The sequence below is a fragment of the Mesoplodon bidens genome, assembly GCF_964165515.1.
Source record: "Mesoplodon bidens genome assembly, chromosome: 1".
NCBI lineage: Eukaryota > Metazoa > Chordata > Mammalia > Artiodactyla > Ziphiidae > Mesoplodon > Mesoplodon bidens.
Window position 1 is genome coordinate 172,578,582 of NC_138176.1, and position 13,516 is coordinate 172,592,097.

Below are 13,516 nucleotides of genomic sequence, written 5' to 3' on the forward strand. Positions count from 1 at the left end.
TCTCGCCCCGCCCTACTGGTCAGCCTGGCCCCCCGAGGAGAGGCCGTTTGGAGGCGGGGCCTCGTGCTCCACCCAACGGCCGAGGGGGTGGGGTCACTGAGTGGCGTCAAGTGGGTGGGGCCAGGGCGGACGTAGGTTCCCCAGCTCCTCCGCGCCCTCTTGTCTGTCACGTGACGGGCGGTTCGCTGACCGGTTCTTCGCTGACGGGCTTTTTTGCCACACCCAGTTCCACTTCTAGTGGAAGTTTGAGCAGCTGGGAAAGAAGAAAGGAGGAAAGAAAAGGTTCGTGCGGGAGGCCATGTCTGCGGGTGGGTTACTAGGCCGAGGAGTTGAAGGGGCGCTGTTACCCGAGGCCCTGATTCGTTAGGCCTCGCAAGAGACGTGCTCTCTCAATTCGGGAATGAGGCATTCTGCCACCATTCTCGAACTCTACCCAACTTCCTTTCTTTCCCTCAGCTTCTGAGATTTGAGAACTCAGAAGCTTTGTCACCTATGAGGAGACCAAAAAAAAAAAAGGGTACTATATCCGTTGCCTCGTAAAGTACACAGATAGTTCCTGAACTATCCGCCCCTTAGCTGTGGAGGACTGAGAAATCACTTGTACCGCCCTGCCATTCCGTGAGGGGTGGAAGGAGTTCCTGAAAAGCGCAATGATGCTGCTCAAAAGTACTCTGTCTTTAACCGCAGTCTAATCACTGTGGTGTAAGCCTAGAGGACGCGACCCTGAATGGAATACTGGTTTTTTTTTTCGTTTTTTTTTTTTAACATCTTTATTGGAGTATAATTGCTTTACAGTGGTGTGTTAGGAATACTGTTTTAAGATCTCAAAACTTAGCGTTGAGCCACCGCAGTGCACTCTATACATAACCAAAGCAGAAAAAAATGAGTCTGAACCTACCGGTTTTCCCATCATAACAAAACAGCATCAAGTTTGTGAGGCAGGGTCTTAAAGCGAGTCTCAAATTTAAAAGGCTTAAAATTAGAGTTTGGTCTCTAGCCACAGCAGAATTGAACTAGAAATAACAAAAAGCCAGAAAATCCACAAATGTTTGGAAGGTGAGCAACATAATTCTAAACCTCTATGTCAAAGAAGATTTCAGTGGGAATTTTTATATAGTTTGAACTAAAGGATAATGAAAATACAACGTAGTAGAATTGATGGGATGCAGTGAGCAGTGTTCAGAGGGAGATCTGTAGCATTAAATGTATGTATTTGAAAAGAAGAAAGGTTTAAAATCTGCAATTTGTGTTCGCCTCAGGAAGTTAAAAGCATATTTAGCAGGTGGAGGGGAGCAGGGGATACATGGGAATTCTGTACTTGCTATGAACCTAAAACTGCTCTGAAAAATAAAGTCTACTTAAAAAATAAAAAGCGCTCACATATATGGTCAAATGATCTTTGACAAAGGTGCAATGATGACTCAGTGGGGAAAGGACAGCCTCTTCAACAAATGGTGTTGGGAAAACTGGGTATCCATGTGCAAAAGAATGAAGTTGGACCATTATCTTATACCATATACAAAAATTAACTCAAAATGGATTAAAGACTTAAACATCAGACCTAAAACTATAAAACTCCTAGAAGAAAACATAGGGGAAAATCTTCAGGTCATGGCTCTTGGTAATGATTTCTTGTTTATGACACCAAAAGCACAGGCAACAAAAGCAAAGATAGACAAATGGGGCTACATCAAACTTAAAAACTTCCATTGCAGGGGGCACAGGGAACTAAAGTCCCACATGCCCCACTGTGCGGCCAAAAAAAAAAAAACTTTTGTGCATCACAGGACACAGCAGAGTGAAAAGGCAGCCTATGGAATGGAGAAAATATTTGCAAATCATATATGTGATAAGATACACAGAATAAAGAACTCCTACAACTCAGTAACAAAAAAACCAAACTGATTAAACAGTCCAACAAGCATATGAAAAGATACTCAGCATCACTAATCATCAGAGAAGTGCACGTCAGAACCACAAGATGTCAACTCACTCATTAGGATGGTTAATATTTGGAAAAAAGAAAAAAGTGTAGGTGAAGATGTGGAGAAATCAGAACCCTTATGCACTGTTGGTGAGATTGCAAAATGGTACAGCCCCTGTGGAAAACAGTATGGAGTTTCTTCAAAAAAGTAAGAATAGGACTACCACATGATATAGCAATCCCAGTTCTGGGTGAATATCCAAAAGAATTGAGAGTAGGATCTCAAAGAGGTATTTGCATACTCACATTCACAGCCCATATGAACGTTCCTGTTCATTCATAATAGTCAAGAGATAGAAGCAACACAAATGTTCATGGACAGATGAATTTTAATCTTTAAAAGGAGGAAAATCCTGTCATATGCTACAACATAGATGAAACTTAAGGACATTATGCTAAGTAAAATAAACCTGTCACAGGACTTCCCTGGTGGCCCAGAGGTTAGGACTCCACACTTCCACTGCAGGGGACACGAGTTTGATACCTGGTCAGGGAACAAAGATCCTGCATGCCTCACGGCACGGGCAAAAAAAGAGAAATAAACCAGTCACAAAAAGACAAATACTGTATGATTCTACTTATATGAGTTACCTAAAGTAGTCAAATTCATAAAACAGAAAATAGGATGCCGGTTACTAGAGATTTGAAGGGAGAAGAAAGGGGAGTTGCTGAAACAGTTTCAGATTGCAAGATGAAAACGTTCTGGAGGTCTGTTTTACAACACTGTGAAAATGGTTAACACTACTGAACTGTATACTTAAAAATGGTTAAAATGGTATATTTTATGTGTTTTGTTACCCGCCCCCCACAAAAGCAAATTACACTCTAAGAAAGTAGAAGGAAGGAAAACAAAAAAATCCTAAAGTTTATAAAGCAGAAATTTCTGTGAAAACAGTGATCTGTGGATTAGCCCTACACTATGGTTAAATGTGCTTTTTGTGTGTACGTGGGACAACATCTTTATACATGTTTTAAAGTTTATTATTGCTGATGCTCAGGTCAGCATTATAATGTATAGATAAAATATATAAAAATAAGAAATCACTGTGTTCTTTACGTGAAACTAATACTGTAAGTCAGTTGTACTTCAATAAACAGGAAAAAGTGGAAATACTTTTCCATTTTTCACTAGGATGTTTGTCTTATTATTGAGTTTATTAAATAATTTGGATACAAGTTCTGTATCAGATATATTAATTGCAAATATTTTCTCCCAGTGTGTAGCTTCACTATTTATTCTCTTAATAATGTTTTTGGATGACCTGAGAATTTTGACTTTTACATTTAGGCATGTGATTCATCTTGGATTAAATTTTTCAAATAATGTGAGGTAAGATTTGAGGGCTTATTTTTGTCCACATGGTTCCAGCACCATTTGTTGAAAATAATTTCCTTTCCCCATTAAATTGCTTTGGTGCCTTTGTCAAAAATCTATTGACTATATAATTATGGATTTATTTCCGGACTTTTAATTCTGCCTCATTGATCTGTTTGTCTATCTTTATACAAACCACATTGTCATGATTACTATAGATTTATAGTAAGCCTTGAAAGTAAGGAAGTGTAGTTACTCCAAATTAGTTCTTTTTCAAGAATGTTTTGGTTCTAAGATTTTTGTGTTTCCATATAAATTTTTGAATTGTTAATCCACTTTTTTTTAAGCTGCTGTGATCTTTATTGGAATTGATTGAGCTCTATTTGAGGAAAATTGACATCTTAACAATACTGAGCTTTGCAATCCATGCACGTGGTGTATTTCTCTATTTATTAAGGTCTTTTTAAATTTCTCTCAGCAATGCTTTGTAATTTTCAGTGTAGAGAGCTTACACATGTTTTGTTAAATTTATTCGTAAGCATTTATATTTTTAATAATATTGTAAATGGAATTTTAAAATTTCATTTTCCAATTGTTCAATGCTTGAGTGTGTGTGTGTGAGAGAGAGAGAGAGAGAGATTGCTTTTCTATGTTGACTTTATAACTTACAACCTTGTTAAATTTCTTTGATAATGTCCTCCCTTCTCTTTTCTCTCCTCTTTTCCTGAGTCTTCTATTAGTCATATTGGGCTTCCTGATTGATTTTGTCATTGTCTTACTTTTTCTTTCCTATTTTCCATCTATTTGTCTTTTGGTTCTCCTTTCTAGGTGATTTTCCCTGATTTTATGTTCCAGCTCTTAGAACTTTTTTTATTACTATGTTATGGTAGACAGCTTTTAAGATGCTCCCCAACGATCCATATGTCTGTGTAAGTCCCTTCTCAAATTCTATCAAGGTTGGTCTGTATGACCAACAGAGTAAGGTGGAAGTGATGATGTATGACTTCTAAGCCTGCTTCTGACTTGCTCTTTTCTGGATCAATTACTCTGAGAGAAGTCAGCAGTCATGTCATGTAATCCAATGGAGAGGCCCATGTAATGAGCTGAGGCCTCCTGTAAACAGCCAGCACTAACTTGCCAGCCAGGTGTTTGAGCCATCTTAGAAAGGTGACCCTCCCACCCCAGTCAAATCTTCAGATGACTGCAGCCCCAGCTAACATTCTAACTGCAATCTTATGAGGGACCCCCCCCCAACCACCTAGATAATCCACTTCCAAATTTCTGATCCATAGAAACTATGAAATAATACATGTTATTTTTTAAAATTTATTTTATTTCAGTATAGTTAATTTACAAGTTGTGTTCATTTCTGCTGTACAGCAAAGCGATTTAGTTATGCATATATGTATATTCTTTTTCATATTCTTTCCCATTATGGTTTATTACAGGATATTAAATACAGTTCCCTGTGCTATACAGTAGGACCTTGTTGTTTATCCATTCTATACATAATAATTTGCATCTGCTAATCCCAAACTCCCAGTCCATCCCTCCCCTACCCCCAACCTTGACAACCACAAGTCTGTTCTCTATATCTGTGAGTCTCTTTCTGTTTCATAGATAAGTTCATTTGTGTAATATTCTAAATTTGATATATAAGTGTTATGATATTTGTCTTTCTCTGTCTGACTTACTTAGTATGATAATCTCTAGGTCCATCCATGTTGCTGCAAATGGCATTATTTCATTCTTTTTTTAATGGCTGAGTAATATTCCATTTATATATGTACCACATCTTTTTTATCCATTCCTCTGTCGATGGACATTTAGGTTGTTTCCATGTCTTGGCTATTGTGAATAGTGCTGCTATGAACATAGGGGTGCATGTATCTTTTGGAATTATAGTTTTTTCTGGATATAAGCCCAGGAATGGGATTGCTGGATCATATAGCAACTCTAGTTGAAATAATACATGTTTATTCTTGTCTTAAGCCACTAAGTTTTGAGGTGATTTATCACACAGCAATAGATAACCATTAGATGCTATTATATTTTTGATTTCCAAGAGCTCTTTCTTATTCTCTGACAGTCCCATTTTAATAGCATGTTGTCCTTGTGAAGATAAAGAAACAAAACATCCAGTAATCAACATATAAACATCTAAAAATGTAGATTTGTGCATAAATCACTGATGTAATTTCCTTTATATCAAATCACATATCAAGTGGCTGAATGATCATGATAGTAAAGTCCCTAGTTCCTATGTACCAATGATAAATGATAAATAATTACTATTCCATTATAAGGTGAGAACATAACTAATAAGACTGTAGTCCACAAATAATCATTGATTTAGTGCAGTGGTTCTCAAGAGGGGCAATGGGCATTTGGCAATGTCTGGAGACACTTTTGATTGTCAAGTCTGGGTGAGTGCTACTAAGATCAGAAATGCTGCTAAGCATCCTACAATGCACAGGACAGCCCCTTACAACAAAGAAATATCCTGTCCAAAATGTCAATAATGACAAGGCTGAGAAACCCTGGTTTAGTATATACCTAAGAAGACAAACAGAATTCTGAAAGATCAATTGTATTAATATTTTAAGCAGTGATTTGAGTGGTAAAATAGACTACGTGCTGAGGGAATGGAGACAAAAAGCTTCTGCAAAATCAATCATCCCTTTCTCTTTGCTGTATTAGCATTTTGTTTATAACTATTATAAATTGGAAAAAAATCTATAATGTAATGTATTAGTTATTTGTTTCCCTCCCTACATCGTGAGTAGTCTTAACTGTTTATTCCTGGTGTCTTGGTCCTTAGTAGGTTTTTGTTGATTGTACAATATGAGAAAAAGTGACTGTGAGTTAGAGAGGTACAAAAAGTACAAACTGAAAGAAGCCCAACCCCTTCCCTTCCTTCAAACTTTATAATTATGGCAAATGATTGATTGATAAATAGAACCCAAAAGGTAAAAGAGTAAGAATGAGAAAGAACATGGGTTATATACTATTTCCCCTATGTGCCTAAGAATATTTACTTCTATCTACCTTCCTTTGTGCCAGGCAAGACTAACATATTACATTCACTCTCACTTGATCCCTGTTAAGGCTCTAAGCTCAAGCACAAAGGCTGTCTGGTGTGTCTTTGTTCCCCTTTGTATCTTCAATGCCTAGCACAGTACCTGGCCATGCCAGGAATCTTTAAAACAACCTTATGAAGTAGCTATAACACATGTTCATGATTACAAGTTTTTAGGGGCTTTGAGCTAATCGTATCACATGTATTGCCTCATTTAATCTTTACCACAACACTATGGGCAAATACTGTTAACCTGTAGTACAGGTAATGATAACAGCTTGTAAGTTTATTCATCACTCAATGACATTGTTCTAAGCACTTTACATACATTAATTTATTTAATCTCAACAAACCTATAAGATAGTCACTATCATCATCTTCATTTTAAAGAGGAGGAAACTGAGGTACAGAGAGGTTAAATGCGTTAACTCATCTGATGTTACCTAGTTAGTAAGTGACAGCTTTGAACCCAGGTGATCTGGCTTCAGAGGCCACACAATTAACCCCTTCACAACATTGTCCTCCATAGACAATATTAGCAAAATTAAGTAACTTGCTTTAAGTTACAAAGCTAATAAAGAGTGAAATTGGTATTTAAGCCAGGACTTTGAAATTCTAAAGCTCGTACTTTTTTTATTAGTCTAATTACCTCTCTAAAAATAGAAATATTCTACATTTTCTTTGTGGCAAGTTTAAGATCTTTCTTAGTAAAAGTGTCATTTTTTTAAATAAAAATCAGCCTAGACTATCTACCCCTTCTTCAAATGTGTAAAACTTATCACTTAACTAGAAAATGCAAAACAGTATGTATATTTTTCTAAACCATGCCTTATTTTTTCTATGTATTTTTGGGGACCCAAAAGATAGGTCTCATGACAGTAATGTCCTACTGGGCATAAAAACTCGCAAAGTTCCTGTTAAATAATCACAGATTTATTAATGGAAAGATTAGGGTATAACTTAACAACTATCACCAGAAGTAAAATGCTATAAAGATAATTCCTTTGAGTTGTGTCCTATGAGACGCAGACCCATAGAGGAAATTTATCAGGGAGTGTCCTTCGGATCAATGCCTGTGGAGGATTGGAAGGAAGCAGGATTAGACAGGAATAAACTGAGCTGCAATGGAATCACAATATGCTGTCTTCGTGTGACACCATAGAGAGTTCTGAAGCAGTTGTCCCTTCAGAGTTGTCCCAAGTGGAGCATGAGGTCCGAACCTTTATACCCCCACATAGATGAGTCTTTGGCTGTGAGCCTTCCTGGGAAAGGAGCATGACCTTGGATGATGTGGCTTCTAAATCTTAAGTTGTAGCTATCAGCCAACCTTCCCAGTAGCTGGAGGAATAAGTCCTCCAGTTCTAAAGGGGGAATCTGGGCAACACAGTACAGCACAGCATCCATAATAGTCCACCTTTGTGCCTCTTAGATCCATTTGCTTCATATACATTCTGGAAGCAGCTTTTTCAGGACACTGGAGGGTTCTTAGGGAAAACTTATGAGGGGAGGGTCAGTGGAATGAACTGCAGCTGCTTCTCCTGCAACTGGTAACAAGATATAATCAAAACTCATCAAATTCCTCCTTTGTTATCAATGTAGTTTTCTCTCATCCGTAGCTAACACCGCTACTGGTCTAGATGGCTTAGTTGGAGGATTGACCCAGATCTTCAACCATGAGGATCTGAGCCCCTGGTTACCATGCACTTCTCGGGCCTAACTGCTAACTTTATCCATTTACCATCAAAACTGGGTAAGGAAGTACTAAGAGAAGCCTCAGTAGGTCATCTGGATTTCAAAGATAGTCCTCCCTGTCCCCATTGTGTAGCAGCAGCCCTCTCTCCTCCTGATGATCAGGTCCATTTCCCCCACCTAGATGATTACTTCTTATTGACTGTTCATCCCTTGGCACAAAGGGCTTAAAGTGCCTGAATGATGAGAACCATAGCTTAAAGTTCAATAGGATTCTTACTGTGTCCCCTGGTGGAAACATTTCCCCAAGGGTACCATAACATCTAAATCTGCAAAACACAGTTGCAGGGATAGGAAGCACAAATTCCCCAAGTAGGCTTGATGTTAAGTGTGTCCTAGCCTACTTCCACTCCTTGGTTCCTGGGCCCATATATTCTCCACGTATTAAGGGCACAGTACGATATAGAAGTTACTGATTTAGCATGTATACTGCATCCTGGCAGTTGGTGTGCCAACCTCCGTATATCATATCCAAGCTTGTACCTCAGCTGTGCCTTCGATAGACCCTTCTATCATTCTGTCATGTTGGTGGCACCTAGGGTCAACAGTGGATCCCATCGTCATGTGCCACTGCTGAATCTCCTTGCTATAAAGTGGGTCCTTTGGTCTGATGCAATGTTATATATGAAGTTATGTTGGTGGATCAAATATTCTGTAAGCCCTTAGATATTGATGTTGCTGGAGGCCCCGTGGGTAGGAAAGTCAAATACATACCTAGAGTACATGTCTATTCCTGTTAGAACAAATCTCTGGCCCATCCAGAATGGAAGGGGCCTAATATAGTCAACCTGCCACCAAAGTCTCCTTGAAGAATGGTGCCATATCAGTGGCACAGCAGTGAGCTCTGTTGCTAGCATATAGGACATTTGGCAACATCAGTAGCTAAAGTAGCCTTGGTCAGTGGGAACCCATGCATAGTCTCCCTCTCTGCCGTTATGGCTACTCCTCCGTTAGTTCATTGTGCTCTCATTAGGGTAGCCCGTGACAGAGGCTGACTAATACCTGCCCGTCATTTAATCTACCTGGTTGTTAGTGCCTCTTCTGTACTGGATGCTTTCTGATTTGGCATTGGCATTTGACACAAAGATTTTCACACTTTGCATCTTCTCTCATTGGCTGATTCATGTGCCTTTACCCCAGACTTCTTACTCCCCAATCTTCCAATATTTTCTATTTTAGGCCCCTTATCAACTTACCAAAACATTTACCACTACCCATGGAACTGTGTATATCCTAACCTTGGGCTACTTCTCTTTCTACACAGGGTAAATGACCAGGTACGCCACCTGAAGCTCTGCTCATTGGATTTCCTCTCACAGCTATTTTCAAGGCTACCCCTGATTGGCACTTCAGTGCAGCTGCCATCCATTTTTGACTTGAACCTGTATATGAGGCCAATCCACCTATGAACCCAGCTTGATCTTATGCCTGCTTTGTCAGTCATAAAGAACACTCTCTACCCCCACCATATGGCCATAGTTTTGAGCTGAGGGAGAGATGTCAGTTCATCAGTGGCACATGACATGGGGGTCTGGATGCAGGCTCATGATCCATCGATACAGTGGACCACTGTGATATTCTGTGAGATGTCCAGCTAGTCCAAGTGTCTTCAGATTATATTATGGCAGAGGGTAGAAGATTTAACATAGCCCTGAGAATAGACTAAATGTATACTGTTATCCGTTCCAAGAGAACATAACCTGTTTCTGATTCTCCTTTTTGATAGGGATGGAAATGAAAGCATTTGCCAGCTCAGTTCCTGCCTACCACATACCTGAAGCTGTGTAACTCTGCTCCAGCAAAAGTACTGTATCTGGCGTAGCTGCTGCAAGTACAACTACTACTTCGTTGAATTTGTGATAGTCTACTGTCACCCCCCAGAATCCATCTGGTTTTTGCAAGATCCAGGCTGGTCAATTAAATGGAGACACACTGGGGACTAGTATCCCTGCGTTCTTCAGGTTTCTAAAGGCACTACTAATCTCTGACATTCCCCCCAGGATGAAATGTTTTTGATTTGTTGGCAGATGGGGGTGGGTAGCTTTAGAAGTCTCTACCTGGTCTTCCCCATTGCAATAGCTCCTATCACACAGGTCAAGAAACCAATGTGGGGTTGTGCTACGAATTATGTCCATTCTAATTACACATTTAGGGACTGGAAAAATGACCACTGTGAGCTGGGTCAATATTCCATTTAATACCTGATCACCTAATGCCCCACTAACAGGGAAGCCATGATGATGCTTTGGATCTCCATGTATCAAAGTTAATTAGACCCTGTTACTGACTGTCTTTGAAATGTCTGAATACTCTCCTTTCCCCAGGATATAGTACCTGAGTTAATGGCCATCAGTTCCTTTGGGTAAGCATTAGAGGAATCAGTGCTATATATACTTAACATGGTGTCACAGGGTCTTATTCCAGAGCACCTAACCTCTCTTTTAGTCAGTGGGTTCCAGGCCTGAAAACTGGCTCAGGTAAGGATACTGGAGCCAACTAAAGGGTTGCAACTTTCAGTCCCACCCCTGACCTCCAGGGAAGGGAGATGGGAGAAGGGCTAGGGATTAAATTCAATTACCAGTGGCCAATGATTTAATCAATCATACCTATGTAATGAAGACTTCAAAAAACCCGCAAAGGACAGGGTTCAGAGAGCTTCTAGGTTGGGGAACCAGAAGCTTCCATGTGCCACCGTGCCAGGCCCCAAACTCCACGAGGACAGAGACTCCTTTGTTCGGGACCTCACCTTGTGTATCTCTTCATCTAGCTGGAGTTACACCCTTTTATAATAAATTGGTGATCAGGTAAGTGAAATGTTTCTCTGAGTTCTGAGAATTGCTCTAGCAAATTAACTGAACCTGAAGAGGTGGTCATTGGAAGCTCCAATTTACAGCCAGTCGGTCAGAAGCACAGGTAACAACCTAGGTTTGCGATTGGCATCTGAAGTGGAGGGAAGCCTTGTGGGACTGAGCCTCTAACCTGTGGAATCTGATGCTAGCTCCAGGTAGATAGTGTCAGAATTGAGTTGAATTGTAGGACACCCAGCTGGTGTCAGAAACTTTCTGGTTGGTGTGGGGAAATTCCTCACCCCTACCCTGCCAACCCCACCCCCTCCAACACACAATGGAATTGGGTGCAGAACTGTTACCAACTATCTTACCTCTGAAGATGCCACTCTATAACTTTGCCCTGCATTCCATTCTGACCTTCCTCATTATGATAATTGTACTACCTGGCTTCTGATGGCTGAAGACCTCCACCTGTCCTCTATTATTTTGGGACCCCCTCCCCCATCATTCCCATTGCTATTTGTGAACCCAATTCTGTAACAACATTCAACCATCACCTCTACCCTTTAGAGGAGAGCTACCACTGATAGCTCAGAGATGCTGTCCCTCTTACCAGTGTATTCTTCATGGCTTTGGCCTTCCTTCGTACCAAGTCATTTGGTAGGTTTTTAGGGCTTACACAAACTGTCCATTCTAGCATGCTAACTTCCTTAAACTTTTTGACCCCTTTTCCACTGCCTGCCATAGCAGTTCTAGCATTTCTACTTAAGAGGAGCTGTCACTTTTTCCAAGCTTCTAAGAGCCATTCTAGAAGCATGTCAACACCTCTCCCGGAGTTCTTGCCAGGGTGATAAAACCTTTATCCCAGAAGAGTACTTCTGTTGCAGGAATGGGGACCCCTTCCAGGGCCCGAGAGTGGGCTCTTCTCTAACACTCAGAAGTGAATTGTCTGAGGAGATACACGTGCTGACAAAGCAAGAGACTTTATTGGGAGAGGGCACCCAGGCAGAGAGCAGCAGGGTAAGGGAACCCAGGAGAACTGCTCTGCCACGTGGCCCATAGTCTCAGGGGTAATGGGGTTAGTTTCCAGGTTGCCTCTGGCCAGTCATTCTGACTCAGGGTCCTTCATGGTGGTGCGCACATTGCTCAGCCAGGATGGGTTCCAGCAAGAAGGATACTGGGACATGGACTGGCGTCTCCTCTCTCCTTTGGCCTTTCCCGAATTCTTCCAGTCAGTGGTAGCTTGTCAGTGGTAAGGTCCTTCCTTACCAGGACCTCCTGTTGTAAGATAACTCATGCAAGTGGTTACTCTCATGCCTGGCCAGGGCAGGTGGTTTTGGTCAGTGGTTCCCCTAACACTTCCATATTGATAAATACTTCCTTATCCAACTTTGTTTTTCCTCCATCCCTTGATCTAGCACTCTTAGAGTTAAGGCACATAGACACTTTCTTGGCTTCTGAGGTGCATGTCAGCTAAGCTCTGCAGAAACCTTCACCTTTCCTCCTTAGCAGCCCCAACACTTTCCTGTTGGTTTATATTGTAACTTTAGTTATGGATCTGGTGGCTAGGTGGGGTGGCAAGGCAGATCTTGAGGGAGTGTGCATGTGGTCTTAAAGGTCAGAGGCTTCTTAATCATCTTCAAGCCAGAGGAAAGCATTAGTTCTTAAGGAGTGGGCCTCTTCTATAGATTCAGAGGGTTTGAGGAAGTCTGGGGTTTCGAATTCTGAATGTATCAACCCAGATACATTTCTACCCAGAGGTCTTCATTTCTGAGGGTCCAGTATTTTCCCAGTCAGGGCCCTGATGTTGCTTAACAGACTTGGCTAGCTTGGCAACTTAACATTCTTGAACTTTGCTATTCTTCTGATTATATCCTGGGCCTGAGCCTCAGCTTTTCCTGCCCTTCCACTGCAGAAGAGAGCTTCTGAATATGCTGCTGAGGAGGTCCATTAGTTTTCACATTTAGTCTTTAATTAATCATCCTTGGTCTTTCATTAATTGCCTCCAGCAAGAGCCATCCAATGTCATTGTCTCTATAATTACTACTTCCCCATATTTCTCAGATGCCTCATATACTACACCCTGGTGCACTTCCTTCCACTGGTACACCATCCCAGTTCATCATCAGTGAAAGTTTGAACAATTGCAATGCTCTCTTGTGGTTGTTCTGCATCTACTGCCAGTGATGGGGTCCTCATTGCCAGCCAGACAGTAGGTGATCCAGCTCCAAAATCCCATTTTAGCATCTGCTTTCTACCCATCCTGGCACCAACTTTCACAGGTTGGATTCTCCATAGAGCAAACTCTGAGATGAAAACTAGTGTGCAGAAAGTTCCTAAGGGAGCTCTCTCAGGGGGGAATGGAAGGAAGCAAGACTAAGTAAAGGAAGAAACTGAGCTGCAAAACAGTCCCAACAAAGCCTCAGATGACTCCTCAGGGAGCTCTGAATCTGTGATTGTCCTGCTGAATTGTTCCAAGTTCAGGAGAGGGGTCTGGCACTCATATGCCCACATCGACCAGGCATTGGGTGCAGGCTGCCATGGGAAGAGGTGTGGCCTTGGACAAGGTGTCTCTCTTCCACAGAGGTTAATTTGAATAA

The 13,516-nt window shown here is 41.0% G+C and overlaps 1 long non-coding RNA gene across 1 annotated transcript; it reads left to right on the forward strand.

Moving 5' to 3' along the window:
- The first annotated feature begins 177 nt into the window (after positions 1–177).
- On the forward strand, positions 178–10,444 carry LOC308619360. Its single transcript, XR_014016156.1, has 3 exons — positions 178–282; positions 7,995–8,128; positions 9,392–10,444. It is a non-coding gene; the product is annotated as an uncharacterized lncRNA (long non-coding RNA).
- The last annotated feature ends 3,072 nt before the right edge of the window (positions 10,445–13,516 follow it).